This window comes from Heteronotia binoei, chromosome 5 (genome assembly GCF_032191835.1).
Source record: "Heteronotia binoei isolate CCM8104 ecotype False Entrance Well chromosome 5, APGP_CSIRO_Hbin_v1, whole genome shotgun sequence".
Lineage (NCBI taxonomy): Eukaryota > Metazoa > Chordata > Lepidosauria > Squamata > Gekkonidae > Heteronotia > Heteronotia binoei.
Window position 1 is genome coordinate 1,023,106 of NC_083227.1, and position 15,163 is coordinate 1,038,268.

The 15,163-nt window shown below is 49.2% G+C and overlaps 1 protein-coding gene across 1 annotated transcript in view; it reads right to left on the reverse strand.

The window, feature by feature from the left end:
* The window catches only part of LOC132571144 (zinc finger protein 208-like), a 197,881-nt gene that overhangs the window by 158,867 nt on the left and 23,851 nt on the right, over nucleotides 1–15,163 (reverse strand). The window lies entirely within an intron of this gene.

Consider the following 15,163-nt stretch of genomic DNA (forward strand, 5'->3'; position numbering starts at 1 on the left):
GGGGGGGAAATGGAGGAAGCAGGGGATGGAGACTGGGAGGGAGGTGAGCAATTGAGGTGAGATTGGGTGGGTAGTTCCCACCCCCGATTCATTTCCTACCGCAGGGAGGGGAAGATGGAGGCAGGACGGAGGGAGATTGGAAGGGAGGGTGGCGAATAAGGCAGGAGGGGTGAGCTTGGGCAGATGGAACAAGGTTAGAGCTGAGGAGGGAGGGTAGGAAGAAAGAAGGGGGTACAAGCGGTGGAAGGTTGGGAGAAAACCCAGCACTGGGGCCTCGGCGCCCCACGCTGGCAGCGGCATGCCACACATTCCCTGTCCTGCCAGCCCCATCACCGCTGAAAGGAGGAACCGCGCAGCCGACGGAAGAGAGTGCTGAGCAGGCTCTGGCCGAGCGGCACCAACGCAGTGTAGAGGCGTTCTCCCTGAGCAGTGCTGAGGCCCTGCTCGGCTGCCCTTGCCGTTAAGGTGAGAGCACTCGAACAGGGTGCCTTCTTTTCCTTGTGTGGGAAGCCTGCATCAGAGAAGCCTCCTCCCAACGCCCTGCCTGATTGCTCTCGCTTCGAACGCCCCCTCTCCACTCGCATTGTCCCTCAGGTTAATGTTTTCTTGGCTCAGAGGAACTCCCCCAATCCCTCAGAGCCCAGAAACAGCGGAGCTTCCCTTCCCCAGCATCCTCCGAGGACGCTGGGGAAGCGAAGCTCCAAGTGCCAGCGCAATGACGTCACCTCTGAGTGACAGCGTCACGACGGGTGCACACAAAATCTTTTCTTCTGGGGGGGGGTGCACATTGGGATTCTGCCTCGCGCAGCAGAACCCCACATGCCAGGCCTACTCTTGCTTCAAATATCAGAGTACCCGAGCGAGGTCCTTCAAGACCAGGGGCCTTGTCCGAGCGGGGCTTCCTCATGTGGTGAAGAAGGGACACCACTCTGGTGAGAGAAGCCAGCCAGGGCATCCAGGCCTGTAGCTACGGGGGGGGGCCCTGGGGGAGGGCACGGCCAATCTATCAACCCCCCCCTTCCCTCTGTACGGCCCAGCCATTGGAGGGCCACCAGAGCTGCTCCTGCTCAGCGGAGGTGGCTTTGCATGGAGGTTTCCTCAGGAGAAGCCCTCCATGCGTGAGTGGAGTTTGCACGGAGGTTTCCTCAAAAGGAGCCCTCCAAGCTTGAGTGGAGATTGCACGGAGGTTTCCTCAAAAGGAGAACTCCATGAGGGAGTGGAGTTAGCAAGACGTTTCCCTCAAAAGGAGCCCTCCATCCTTGAGTGGAGTTTGCATGGAGGTTTCCTCAAAAGGAGACTTCCATGAGGGAGTGGAGTTTGCAAAGAGGTTTCCTCAAGAGGAGCCCTGCATGGGGGAGTGGAGTTTGCACAGAGGTTTCCTCAAGAGGAGCGCTCCATGCTTGAGTGGAGATTGCACGGAGGTTTCCTCAAAAGGAGACCTCCATGAGGCAGTGGAGTTTGCAAGAAGGTTTCCTCAACAGGAGCCCTCCATGCTTGAGTGGAGATTGCACGGAGGTTTCCTCAAAAGGAGACCTCCATGAGGGAGTGGAGATTGTACGGAGGTTTCCTCAAAAGGAGAACTCCATGAGGGAGTGGAGTTTGCAAGAAGGTTTCCTCAAAAGGAGCCCTCCATCCTTGAGTGGAGTTTGCATGGAGGTTTCCTCAAAAGGAGCCCTCCATGCTTGAGTGGAAATTGCACGGAGGTTTCCTCAAAAGGAGACCTCCATGAGGGAGTGGAGTTAGCAAGAAGGTTTCCTCAAAAGGAGCCCTCCATCCTTGAGTGGAGTTTGCATGGAGGTTTCCTCAAAAGGAGCCCTCCATGCTTGAGTGGAAATTGCACGGAGGTTTCCTCAAAAGGAGACCTCCATGAGAGAGTGGAGTTAGCAAGAAGTTTCCCTCAAAAGGAGCCCTCCATCCTTGAGTGGAGTTTGCATGGAGGTTTCCTCAAAAGGAGACTTCCATGAGGGAGTGGAGTTTGCAAAGAGGTTTCCTCAAGAGGAGCCCTGCATGGGGGAGTGGAGTTTGCACAGAGGTTTCCTCAAGAGGAGCGCTCCATGCTTGAGTGGAGATTGCACGGAGGTTTCCTCAAAAGGAGACCTCCATGAGGGAGTGGAGATTGCACGGAGGTTTCCTCAAAAGGAGACTTCCATGAGGGAGTGGAGTTTGCACGGAGGTTTCCTCAAAAGGAGCCCTCCATGCTTGAGTGGAGATTGCACAGAGGTTTCCTCAAGAGGAGCCCTCCCTGCAAACGGGGCCTTGTGGCCCCACTGGCCTTTCCAGCACCACAGGAAAGGCCAGCGGGCGTAGCGTTTGCAGAGGGTTCTTCAAGAGGAGACTTCCATGAGGGAGTGGAGTTTGCACAGAGGGTTCTTCAAGAGGAGCTCTCCGTGCAAACGGGGCCAGCGGGAGGAGAGAGTGCCCTGCCCATCTTCTCTCCTTTTTGAGGCTAGAGGCGCCAGGCGGGGCATCAGTGTCGCTTCTCCTAGCCCACCTTCCCATATGGGAAGCTTGGCTTGGAGAAGCCAGCCTGATGCCCCACCCAGCTGCTCTCGCCTCGGACGAGCGAGCAGATGGGTGGGGTGCCCTCTTCTCCGAGCCCGGTTTCCACACAAGGGAAGCCGAACTAGGAGAAGCTGCCCCGATGCCCCACCCGGCTGCTCTCTCTTCAAAGGGGAGAGGCCCGAGCGGGGCCCCCGCTTCTTGTCGTGAGGAAAGCCGAGCTTGGATGAGGTGCCCTGGCAGCCTGCCCAGCAGCTTTCGCCATGCGAGAGCAACCACACGGGTCTCTGGGGTGCCTAGTCCGAGCTGGGCGTCCCTCGCGACAAGAAGAGGAGGCCCCACTCTGGTGCTCTCCCCTTCGAAGCGAGGACAATTGGGTGTGGCGTTGGGGGGAGGCTTCTCTGATCCCGGCTTCCGACCCAAGGACAAGAAGGGCCCCCCGTCAACTGCTCTCTCCTTCAAGGGGAGAGCAGCCAGCAGGGGCATCAGCATGGCTCAGCGGAGGCCTCCACCTGCAGAGGCCCGCCTGGTCCAGAGGCCCCCCAGCTGTCCCTTCACGCCGCTGCGCCGGTCCTCCTCCAGCGGTGTGGGGCTTGGCGGACAGGGGGTGGCATGCCGTTGCCAGCGGGGGGTTCACCGAGGCTCCAGCGCTGTGTCTCCTCCCAACCTTCCCTCCCAACCAACCTCCCCTTGTACTCCCTTCTTCCTTCCCACCTCCCTCCTCATCTCCAACCCGTCCTATCCACGCAAACTCACTCCTCCTACCTTATTTGCCTCTCTCCCTCCCAATCTCCATCCTATCCTACCTCCATCTTCCTTTTCACCCTCATCGGTAGGAAGTGAGTGGGGAGTGGGAGCCTGGGGAGGAGGGTGGGATGGAAGAAGGGGTGGGATGGAAGAAGTGGTGGGAGAGTGGGAGGGAGGGAGGATATAGGGATTTCATGGGTAGGGAAAATCCCCCTCGCTTCACGGCAGCGGCGCCACTTTAGATCTTCTTCTGCCGCAGATCTTTTTGACTGTGTTCCACAGCCGGACATGCCATGGCTTCTTCTGCACCTGCAAATAATAATATACTATGAATATAAACTGTGTGACACTATCTGAAATGTCAGGGAGATGGGGGTGGGAGAGGTTTTGTTTCCATCTACTTATTGGCTAGGAGTCCTGAAAAAAGTACAGCAGCAGCAGCAATATAGCCTTCTGGTTGTTCTAAAACAGGGGTGTCAAACATGCAGTTTGAGGGCCAAATCCTATCAGGCCCCCGAGCAACTGGCTGTCATCTACTTCCTTCTCCCTCTCTCTTGCTTCCTTCTGCATTACAGCTTGCTTTGCCAGGCTCCCTCAATTGCACAGGAGCTACAGCGCGAAGCCTCTATTTTCTCCATTGGCTGAGGCTCCTCCCTTGTGGAGGAATGGCTTGCTTTGCCAGGCTCTCTCAACTGCACAGCAGAGCTACTGAGCCAAACGTCTCTTCCTATTGACTTCCCCACCCAGTCCCCTGGGGAAGGAAGGAAATACCCAGAGCTTCCTTTGCCCAGTTCCCTGGATCCCATGGGAGAAATACAAAGAAAGCACCTTTAAGACCAATGAGTGCTAATGTTTTAAGCGTGTTTTAAGTTTTTTTAAAAATCTATTTGTGTTTGTCTGTGTTCTTTATAAAATCTATATCTCTGCTACCTAATCTTAAATAGGTCCACACGTGGCCCGGCCTGACATAGCTTGGCCCAACCAGACATGGCCTGGCCCAACAAGCTCTCTTTCGTGTCAGATCCGGCCCCCATAACAAATGAGTGCGACACCCCGTTCGATAACAATCCCCATGAGGTCTCTACCACTGAGCAAAGTTTATGCTTTCCCTGGAAACTAGATCACAAGGAAAGGGAGGAATGTGAGGAGCAAACCCACCTAAGACCACAATATTTTAGGATCTCAGAGACAGCTGAGAAAAGTAACAGATTTCAATGAAAGATTACATATTTTTGTCAGGATCAGCCTTCCAGCCTTCCGATGTCGGTAAAATGAGTACCCAGCTTGCTGGGGGGGGGGCGGGGGGAGTCTAGATGACTAGGGAAAGCAATGGCAAACCACCCCGTAAAAAGTCTGCCGTGAAAACGTTGTGATGCGACGTCACCCCAGAGTCGGAAACGACTGGTGCTTGCACAGGGAACCTTTCCTTTCCCCGCAAGTTCACCTTTGTGTTCTTTCAGAACTCTTGGATGTCTGCCATCTGGGCCTGGTGACTTATCAGTTTTAAATTGTCTATCAGTCACAGGAGACTGATTCCCATAGGGAATAATGGAGAATTGGTCTGCGGGTATCTGGGGCTCTGGGGGGGCTGGTTTTTGAGGTAGAGGCACCATATTTGCAGCATAGCATCCCATGTCTATCCTCAAAACACACCCCATGATTCAAAAAGGTTGGACCCAGGGATCCAATTCTATGAGCCCCCAAAAAGGTGCCCCTATCCTTCATTATTTCCAAAGGAAGGAAGGAAGGCATTTGGTGTGTGTTCCCTTTGGCCAGAACTCCCTTTGGAGTTCAATTATGCTTGTCACAACCTTTCTCCTGGCTCCACCCCATGTCTCCTGGCTCCAGCCCCAAAGTCTCCTGGCTCCACCCCCAAAGTCCCCGGATATTTTTTGAATTTGACTTGGCAACCCTAGGCGGGGGGCGGGCAGAGGATGTAGAACAAAACCCAGGGCTGGAAGCCATTTTCATTCCAATCTCAACAGATGTGGGGAAATGGCAGAGCTCCTCCACTTTCCCTGCTCTTTCCTCCAAAAGTGGCAAGCCTGGAAGCACCCGGGTGAGTCTGCCCATCAGCCACAACAGCCAACTGCAGCAGGCATTGCTTTTCTTTGGCCTTCACTTCTGGCAGGAAACGACACATTACCAAAGAACTGCCAAGTAATTGAAGGGTAACTCCCAAGCAAATGTGCCGTTGAGCAAGCCTGGCAAAGCAAGCTGTGATGCAGGACGCAAGAGAGGGGAGGAGGAAGCAGCCCATTAAATAGTAGGCCCCTCCTAATCCCTGGATGAGGAGAGCGGGCAGCCAGCCAGCCAGCCGGCTTTGCCACACCCCCAGCAGCCCTCATTAACCCCTGGGGAAACCCGCACCACCCTTTCTCCAATTCTTATGATATTTTGCGTGGTGGGTGATTTGCAGGCCTTTTGACAGGGGGGGAGGGGTGGACAGTCCAGGGGAGCCCCAGATGAGCGAGGCCTGCTTGGGCTGGCTGGATCTCTAGGGCTCTCCTTTCTTGCATCAGGTTCCTTTTGGCTGGGGGGGGGGCAGCATATGCTAATGAGTTATGCTAATGAGCTCCGCCACCTATTTTTCTACAAAACGACCCAACCATGGCATGGCCGGTGGGTAGGAGTAGGCCAGGTAGGTGGCCGCCTAGGGCGTCCGCTTCCCATCTCTTCCTGACGGGAGGCTTCCGGGCAGATGCCAAGACTGCCGCCTCGTCCTGGAGGTCTACATACAAATATCTAGGCCAACCCCCTGCACAATGCAGGAAACTCACAAAGGTAGGTGGGGAGGAAGAGGGGGAACCCTCAGAAAGGTTCAGGAGCTGCTCTCCTGTGAGCTCCTGCTGACTTTGTTCAGTTTCCAAGATCTAAAGACCAGGCTAGCCTGGACTATCCAGCCCGGGGCACTTGGAGCTTTGCGTTCTGTATCATTTATTCACTTCATGTGTGTCCCACTTTTCTCCCCAGCGGGGATCCCAAGTGGCTCACAATGTTATCGCCTCCATTTTATCCTTCCACAAACCCTGTGAGGCAGGTGAGTTGTAAGACTGGCCACAGGTAACCAACCAGGTTTCATGGCACCAGTTTCCACCACCACCACTCATTTTGTGTGTGTGTGTGTGTGTATAAATAAATGAAAAGAAGGATATGGTTGCTTGGCAGAGGCAAGCAGTAGCAAGCTGGGGAATGCCTGGAGATTTTGGGGGTAGAGATTGCCTTCTGATGCACTTCTGGTGATATCAGGGGGTGTATGACATACGCAAATGAGTTATCCTAATGAGCTCCAGCACCTGTTTCCCTACATAATTAACTCTGCTTCTCTTTCTCCCTTAGCTTTCAAGAGCTTAGGGGTACAAAATGCCCTAGGGGTGCTGGTGGGAAGGTATGTGAGAAGTCCCCAGTCTTCAACAGCAGTTCTACTCCAGTCAGATATGGGATATAGATCTCTTATTGAACACTGGTGGCTGGACCGCGCCCACGTCCGCAAGGCCTGTCAGCCCATTCTCTTGGCTTGCTTTCAGCTGACCTCTGAGACCTCTAACAGCAGGAGGAATCCAGGAAATACTGACGTCACCGTAACCGTTTTAGGCGCCAATGCGTTAGTCTTTTATTGCTATTAGGAATAATGTTGTAAGCCGCCATGAGCCTGCCTCGGCGCGGAGGGCGGGGTATAAATTTAATAATCTTAAACTTAATAGATTCTGTATTGTGAGATGTATTATTAAATGCTTGTATGTTTGTAGGAGCCAGAAAACAGCTAACTGTAACTGCTCTAAGTTATTTTATATTTCCAGCAACTTTAACTATGCCAATTTTCTGAGCTATATTTTAAGACAGAGAATGCTTACAAGGGTGTGTGGGAAAGGGGGAGGGACAATGGCTCAGTGGTAGAGCATCTGCTTGGGAAGCAGAAGGTCCCAGGTTCAATCCCCGGCATCTCCAAAAAAGGGTCCAGGCAAATAGGTGTGAAAAACCTCAGCTTGAGACCCTGGAGAGCCGCTGCCCGTCTGAGAAGACAATACTGACTTTGATGGACCAAAGGTCTGATTCGGTATAAGGCAGCTTCATATGAATATGAATAGTCATATGAATGAATATAAAAAATGTGTGTGTGTGTACCATAAATATCATATAGTAGGTGATATCTCCACCTCTCCGCAGCCCATGGCCCAAAGCTTTGCTGTAGGATCTCAGAGAATCCCTTCTTAGTGGCTTTCACTTATAAATTTCCACAAAGTCTCTATAAGATGCACTTGCAGTTTTGTCGAGAGGATGCTGCCACTCTTGCTCAAGCAATCTCAGCTCCAGTTTCATGCACTGTAGCTCCGGGGTGTACCATGGAGCCAGTTTGACGTGGGGGCAGAGAGGGTGCTGGGGTGGGGGGTGGGGCAGATATTGTCAATGGCTTTGGAAAGTTGGCTATGCCAGTCTCCCACCTGAGAAGAGGTAGTCTCATCAGCCTGGATATCGAAGTCCCCCAAGATTAGCAATTTACAGTATTCCAGTGGCCAGCTGGTGGCAGCCTTCAACGGGCCCGGAAGGGTATCTGCCAGTGTGTTAGCTGGTCAGTACAGCAGCCAAATAGCCATGTTCTCCTTTGCATCCCATGCCAGGCCCACACAGTCAGTGTCCCAAAAGTTCCTACCCTACCACAATTTCTGTTAGTCTTCATGGTGCTATTAGACTCTTGTTCTTTTCTAGCGGTACAGAAGAAGAAGAGTTGGTTTTTATACCCTATTTTTCTCTCCCTTAAAAAGCTTCAAGGTAGCTTACAATCACCTCCCTTTTCTTCCTCACATCAGGCACCTTGTGAGCTAGATGGGGCTGAGGGAGCTCTGAGAGAACAAGAACCTGTCCAAGCTCACTTGGCAGCAGGAGAAGTGGATTAGAGTCCACTACTATTAAGCACTTGCTCCCAGCACTGCTAAGTCCTAAAAGTGAACTTTCTCTTTCACCTTCTCTTCCTCGATCTCATTTTCATCTTCCTCTCCGCCACATTGTTGGTTTTCCATGCTGTAAGAACAAATGAACGTAAGAGAAGTCATGTTGGATCAGGCCAAAGGCTCATCCAGTCCAACACTCTGTGGTCAAAAAACCAGGTGCCATCAGGTGGTCCATCAGTGGGGCCAGGACACTAGAAGCCCTCCCACTGTGCCCCCCTCAAGCAACAAGAATACAGAGCATCATTTGCCCCAGACAGACACCCTTTGGGTGAAGAAGGACTTCCTTTTATCAGTTCTAAACTGACTCCTCCACAATTTCATTGAATGTCCACAAGTTCTCGTATTGTGAGAAAGGGAGAAAAGTACTTCTTTCTCTAACTTCTCTATCCCATGCATAATCTTTACCATACCTAACCTTTAATGGCATGATAGATTCAGATAAAAATACACAGAATATAAAAATTTAAACATTGGAGATAAAATCAAGATAAAACCGAGCTTACAGATGCATTCAAACATGGTCAGAATTAAATTTAAGGATGTCAGCCAGAAATTTTGCCACAGCCTCACTAACCACCCCCTCAGTATCACTCAATAAATAATAATGGTGGCAGAATAGACAAATCTGGAGAAAAAGAAAGCTTGCCAAATAAATCTTTACGGAGGTTATGGTATAAAGAACAATCAAGCAATATATGCTGGATTGAGTCAGGGGTATTTGCTCCACAGGAGCAAAGTCTGTCGGCTAAAGGGACTCGCTGATATCTCCCTTGTAAAACTTTGGAGGGAAACGCGTTTAGTCTAGCCAACATAAATGCCCTGCGATGACTTGGAGTGGTTAGGTCTGATAGATAATTGGGCATTTTGCCACAAAAAGCATAAAGACCTAAGGAAGCTGGAGAGCAAATATAAGGGTCAGTTGGCCGTAATTTCGTATCCTCCGATTCCCATAGTCTCCGTTTAATACATCTGAAGATATATGACTCATCAGCGGTAGAAAAATCATCTACCTCTAACCCCAATTGATTGAGTTTAGACAGAAGCACTGCTGTCCAGGATGAAATATATGGGTCTCTTTTCATACAATCAAGAAGGCTGTTGGGATCTGTTCTAAAATGAATTTTGAGCCAGAATTTAAACACTGCAATCCAGGCTTTTGTCTCCACCAAAGACTGACCCACTTCAGAGCAGAGAGCAAAGTAGGGCACACATTTTGGCAAACCAAGAATTTGTCTAAAGAATGAGGCTTGAATGCCCTCCACTTTCCTGGTAAAAGCTGAGATCCAAATAGGGATACCATAGAGGATTGGGGCAAGCGTTTTGGCTTTGAACACTTTAATAGCTGCTGGAACTAATTGGTTGCCCCTTCCAAAGAAAAACTGTTTAATTTGAGCAGCTGAACATTTAGCCAAGTTGACGGTGTTGTTACGATGTGAAACCCAGCTTAACTTGTGGTTAAAAGTGATCCCCAAGTATTTAAATTTTTTTGTTTGCTCAATTGTTGAATTGCCAATAAACCATCTCTGTGGGCGCCAGCAGTTTGAAAAGACAACTACTTTAGATTTGGTGTAATTGATAGTAAGTGAATTACAATTACAGTAGTCATAAAAGGCATTCAAATACCTTTGCAGGCCCACTCTTGTACAAGAGAGGATGGTAGTGTCATCGGCATAAAGTAATAAGGGGACCGCTCGGCCTGCAAGTTTAGGCGGATGACCGTTGACAGGGAGAGCCAGTTTGGTGTAGTGGTTAAGTGTGCGGACTCTTATCTGGGAGAACCGGGTTTGATTCCCCACTCCTCCACTTGCACCTGCTAGCATGGCCTTGGGTCAGCCATAGCTCTGGCAGAGGTTGTCCTTGAAAGGGCAGCTGCTGGGAGAGCCCTCTCCAGCCCCACCCACCTCACAGGGTGTCTGTTGTGGGGGAAGAAGGTAAAGGAGACTGTAAGCCGCTCTGAGACTCTTCGGAGTGAAGGATGGGATATACATCCAATATCATCATCAAATATATTTACGTTCTTAACATTTTTGATATTCCTGATGTTTCTAATGTTAGGTCATTGCAAGCATAAAGATTTTGAACATACCATACTCAATTCTGTCTCTTACTCTTTTTGGACTTTAACATTTTATTCCTTTTTAAAGTCTTTAAAGCTTTACAGCCTAATTTTGATGGATATAGGCAAAAAATACATTCCATTTCTCTTGGAATTCAGATTCTGGTCTATTACGCAAGTAAGATGTTAGCTTTGCCATAGTTATATAATCAGTAAGTTTATTTTTCCAGTCAATCAATTCTGGGCATGTTTCAGCGTTCCATTTTGATGCAAATAGCACTCTTGCTGTAACCATGTATTTAAATAGTCCGTGATGAAATTTTGGTACATTAGATGGTACTATGCATTCCGTTTTCAGACTATGCCCACTGAAGTGCTGTCTGGAAGGTTTACCAATAAACCACAGGAACGATGTGTATGCGTATGCAGAACTGCTGTGGAAGATCTCTTTCACTATAGAATGGTGTGCCCTTTCTATTCAGACCTAAGAAGCAAATTCCTTTCGGGAATTTTAAGCCAAGTACACAATTTACATGACAGTGAAAAGTTGATTGATTGATTTTACTATCGGATAGGAACCCCTCGGTTTCATGCAAGGTAGCACTTTTTGCATTTGCAGCTAGAAAAGTTAGATCCAAAGTGGCTCCTACTAATGCACCACATTGAGTTCTATAGTCCAGCACAGCTATTATGGTTTTAAATATATCAATGATGTATTTATGAAATTTTAGAAGTGTACAGTTCTAACTTGAAGACTTGCTTTTCAAGTATGATTTTAAATGTAAATTTTTATACTGTAATATTATATTGTAATGGCCAATGACCACATACAATAAAACATATCTACTATGTTTAATAACATATTTTTTGGATTCTTCAGGAAGTTGACTTTCAATACCTTCTGTATTTCTTCATGGATCTTTACCCAATTTTTTTAGCTTTGTTATAAGTAGAAGGTTGGATCTGTACTCTTGCATAAGAGTTCATGCACTTAACCAATACGCCAAACTGGAGCCGCAAGACTCATGTGACATCTAATGGCCTTGAATCCCACAACTTCAGAGAACTAGGTTCAGCTGAAGGAATCTCTTAATTGGGAGAACTGGCTGGTACCATCTCCCCCAGGTGCATCCACCGTCAGAAGGCCACATTCCATCTCACTTTGCCTTGTGGACACAGACAGTTGTTTTTATAACCAAGAGGCCTACCTGAAATCTTCAAGGGGAAAAGTCAGTTACAGTCAGACTTCAGAACCAAAGTTTGTTTGAACCCAAAAATCCACTACACATCCTCACCTGGGATCATCCTCGCTTAGATCTTCCTCCTCGAAATCAGGAGATATTCCACAACATGGATGACATCTGAGGAAGAAAAGTGAATGAGCCCCACTGAGTGGTCATTTCGAAGCAACATTTATGCAACCCTTCAACTGCAGAAGAGCTCATGGTTGCACTAAAAGTTTCTATTACCCGCCTATTGCTTGAGCGCTGTAAACAAACTGTCCCTGTTTAACTGCCTAGGCCCTCACATCTCCTTGGTCATGGGTCATAGGTGTTGCTAAAAAGGGAGCTACAGGGCGGCAGGGTGCGCTAGGCCTTCCCATCCTGACCCTCACCAGAGTGGTGGCAGCCAGCAGAAGGCCAGCCCTGCTGTGTGACAGTGTCTATGCTGGAGCACCTTAGAGACAGAATCACTTTTATACAGAATCAACAGAATTCTAACGGTCAGGAAGTTCTTCCTCATGTTGAGCCGGAAACTCTTTTGGTTTCATTTCAACCAAACGTTGGTTCTGGTCCTCCCTTCGGGGGCCACAGAAAACAATTCTGCACCTAGATGACAGCCCTTCAAGTGAAGAGGGTGATCCTATCACCTCTCGGCCGCCTCCTCTCCTCTCCAGGCTAAGCAGGCCCAGCTCCTTCAACCTTTCTTCGTAGGACTTGATCTCCTGACCCCTCACCATCTCCCTTGCCCTCCTTGGTATGCAGGGCTTCAACTGCATAAGAATAACTTACAGGGTCTTCTCTCACCATTTCCCACTAAGTGTTACTAAATTAAACACAGAAACAATCCAACACACATTGGAATTAGCTCTCACCCGGCCAACCCACTGCTCACACGCTGGGAGCCGACGGTTCGGCAGGTTGCTTTGCTTGACGGGGGTGAGAGGGATTATAGCAGGGATTTGGGGGAATCATATCACCCTTCTAAAGTGATGGACTTAGAAACGGAAGCCGCGTGTAAATGAATCTCAAATATCGCAGAGAAAATTGCTGGCCAATACATCCTGTCCTGGAACCCGCCTGGTCCAAACCCATATTCCCTCTAAGCTGCAGAGTCTTGTGAGCAAAAATTCTACTTTGTGAGCGACTGCCATTGAAGTGGTGAGCTACTGCATAAATTAGTTTGCTCTGGGGTCATCCTTCCTCAGTTAAGACAAAAATGCGTGAGCTGGAGGCTAAAAACCTGTGAGCTAGCTCACGCTAAGTCAGCTTAGAGGAAACACCGGTCCAAACTCCCCTTCAAACCGCCGGTTCCAGTTTAGGGGCTTAAACAAAAGCTATCAAAGTCCTGGAGGGAAGCTATGCCCTCCCCGTAGGTCAAAAGGCACACTGCCACCAGACCCTGAGAATACATCCCAACAGCAATGAAGGCAGAGTCAACCTTCAAGCCTTCCCGGGAGATTAACAGTGAAACCATCCCTGCAAGGTAGGCTTGCCCCACTCAACTTCAGAGTAACAATCTGGCATGCAGTCGAGCAGTAAAGTCACTGGACTTCGCTTTGAGACTTACAAGAGCAAAGATGTCACAACAGAAATTAATAAAGATTTGTGTGCCATATATTTCAAAGACAAGGCTTGTGGGGGAGACAGAAAAGAAAACGGCTATTCTTCACCAGACTAAATCACACCATAGTTACCAAAAGTTCAAGCAGGCAGGCAGGACGACGATCAGGGCTTGTTTTGCAGAAAAAATAGGTGGTGGAGCGCATTAGCATCACTCATTAGCATATGCTGCCCCCCCCCCCCAGCCAAAAGCAACCCGATGCAAGAAAGGAGAGCCCCAGCCAAAAGGCCAGCAAGCCATCCGCTGTCCAAAATCACACAAGAAGTGGAGAAAGGGTGGCGTGGGCTTCTCCAGGGGTTAATGAGGGCTGCTGGGGGTGTGGCAAAGCCCCTGGAGGCTGCCCGGCTGCCCGCTCTCCTAATCCAGGGACTGTGATGGAGCTGCACCTACTACTCAATGGACAAGGGAGGTGGGAGGAGGAGGAGGGGGAACCCTCAGGAAGGTTCAGGTCTTGATGGCTAGCTACCACCGGCACGAGGGAGAGTCAGAGGCTCCGGCCATCGGCTCATGGAGTGAAGACTCGAGGCGTCTCCGACATGACGCAGGGTCAGAGAGCAACAGCCTCTCAGCCAAGAGACTCTTCACACAAGAGAGAATTCTCGCGCGAGAGAGCCCAAGTGGTCCAGCCAATGCTCTCTCTCGGCTGTGGAGTCTTTTGAGCAAAACTTCTACTCCATGAGATACTGGCATTAAAGCTGCAAGCTGCTGTGTAGAATTAGTTTGCTCTGAGCCTTTCCCCCCTGAGCTAAGACAAGAAATGTGTCAGCTGGAGGCTAAAAAACGGTGAGCTCTCTCACACTAACTCCGCTTAGAGGGAACACTGCTCTTCGTATTCCCGAGGAAGTTAACATTCCATCTGTCACTGGAAAGCGGGAACTGCTTTCCAATGCGTCTCTCCAAGATGAAGCCACATATAAATTAGTATCAAATAGAACAGATATTGCTGCCCAACACATCCCTCACCTTAAGAGATCCACGCACTCGTAGTGCCATTTTTTGATCATGGCCATTTCTGCTTCCCAGCAGTTCTGGGCCAATTCTTCCGCTCTGCAATGAAGGATGAGGAACAAGAGTTTATTAGTCCCACAGAGTGGTTGTTTGTGTCTTGATTTGCAGCCTAGAGGAGAGGGAGAAGCCTGCCTAGGAGCAGATGCAGGGAACACTGACATAAATATGTATTTTTAAAAACATGCTTAAAAACATTAGCACTCATTGGACTTAAAGATGCTTTCTTTATATTTCTCCCATGGGGTCCGGGGAACTGAGCAAAAGAAGTCCAGGCTCTTTCCTTCCTTCCCCAGGGGACTGGGAGGGGGAGGAGCTACAGCCAACAGAAGGAAAAGACTGGGGCGGCAAAGTTCTGCACAACTTCTCACAAAGAGATCAAAAGACCATATTTCCTACGTTTTCATTGGTTTCACCCTTTGTCAGTCTTCTCTCAGTGCTGTTTTAACTGTACTGTGGCTCCAGGGCTTTTAAAGACTTTCCCCGGAAAATTGTATCACTTATCTCTATTTCATCTAATGTGATGAATTCCAGTACTGCAGATCGTAGCTCCAGATGGCAAGTTATCAGTTCCTCACAATACCATATAAGGGAATTCCTGTCCTCCAAAGACTCTCAACTTTACCCTAGTTTCTGTCTACTCTCCTGACCTACATTCTCAACTTATGCTTTTGGGTGAGAGCAATATGAATGAAGAGCTTAGAACGTCATAGGAGACCCAAGGCAACCCAAAAGAAATCCTGCCACCACAACTTCTTCTGGAGTCACAGGAGGCCGTTCAGGCATATTGTCAGGAACAAGGTTGGTCACATGGAGAGCCCCTGGAGCCTCCTCTTGGAATAGATCAAGAAAATACGGATACCAAGTAGAGGGAGCAATAACAGAAGGGCTGGAAATTCCTGGTCTAAGTGCTCTGTTAACTAGTGTCCAAAATGGTTTTGAGTCATTGCAGGATATAGCAGTTAACAGTCATTCCCATTGTTTTTGGACAAAGGCATTCCTCTTTATCTTAATAAGGGGATTTAAGTAATTTTTTGCATATTTGATATTCTTCTGGGATACG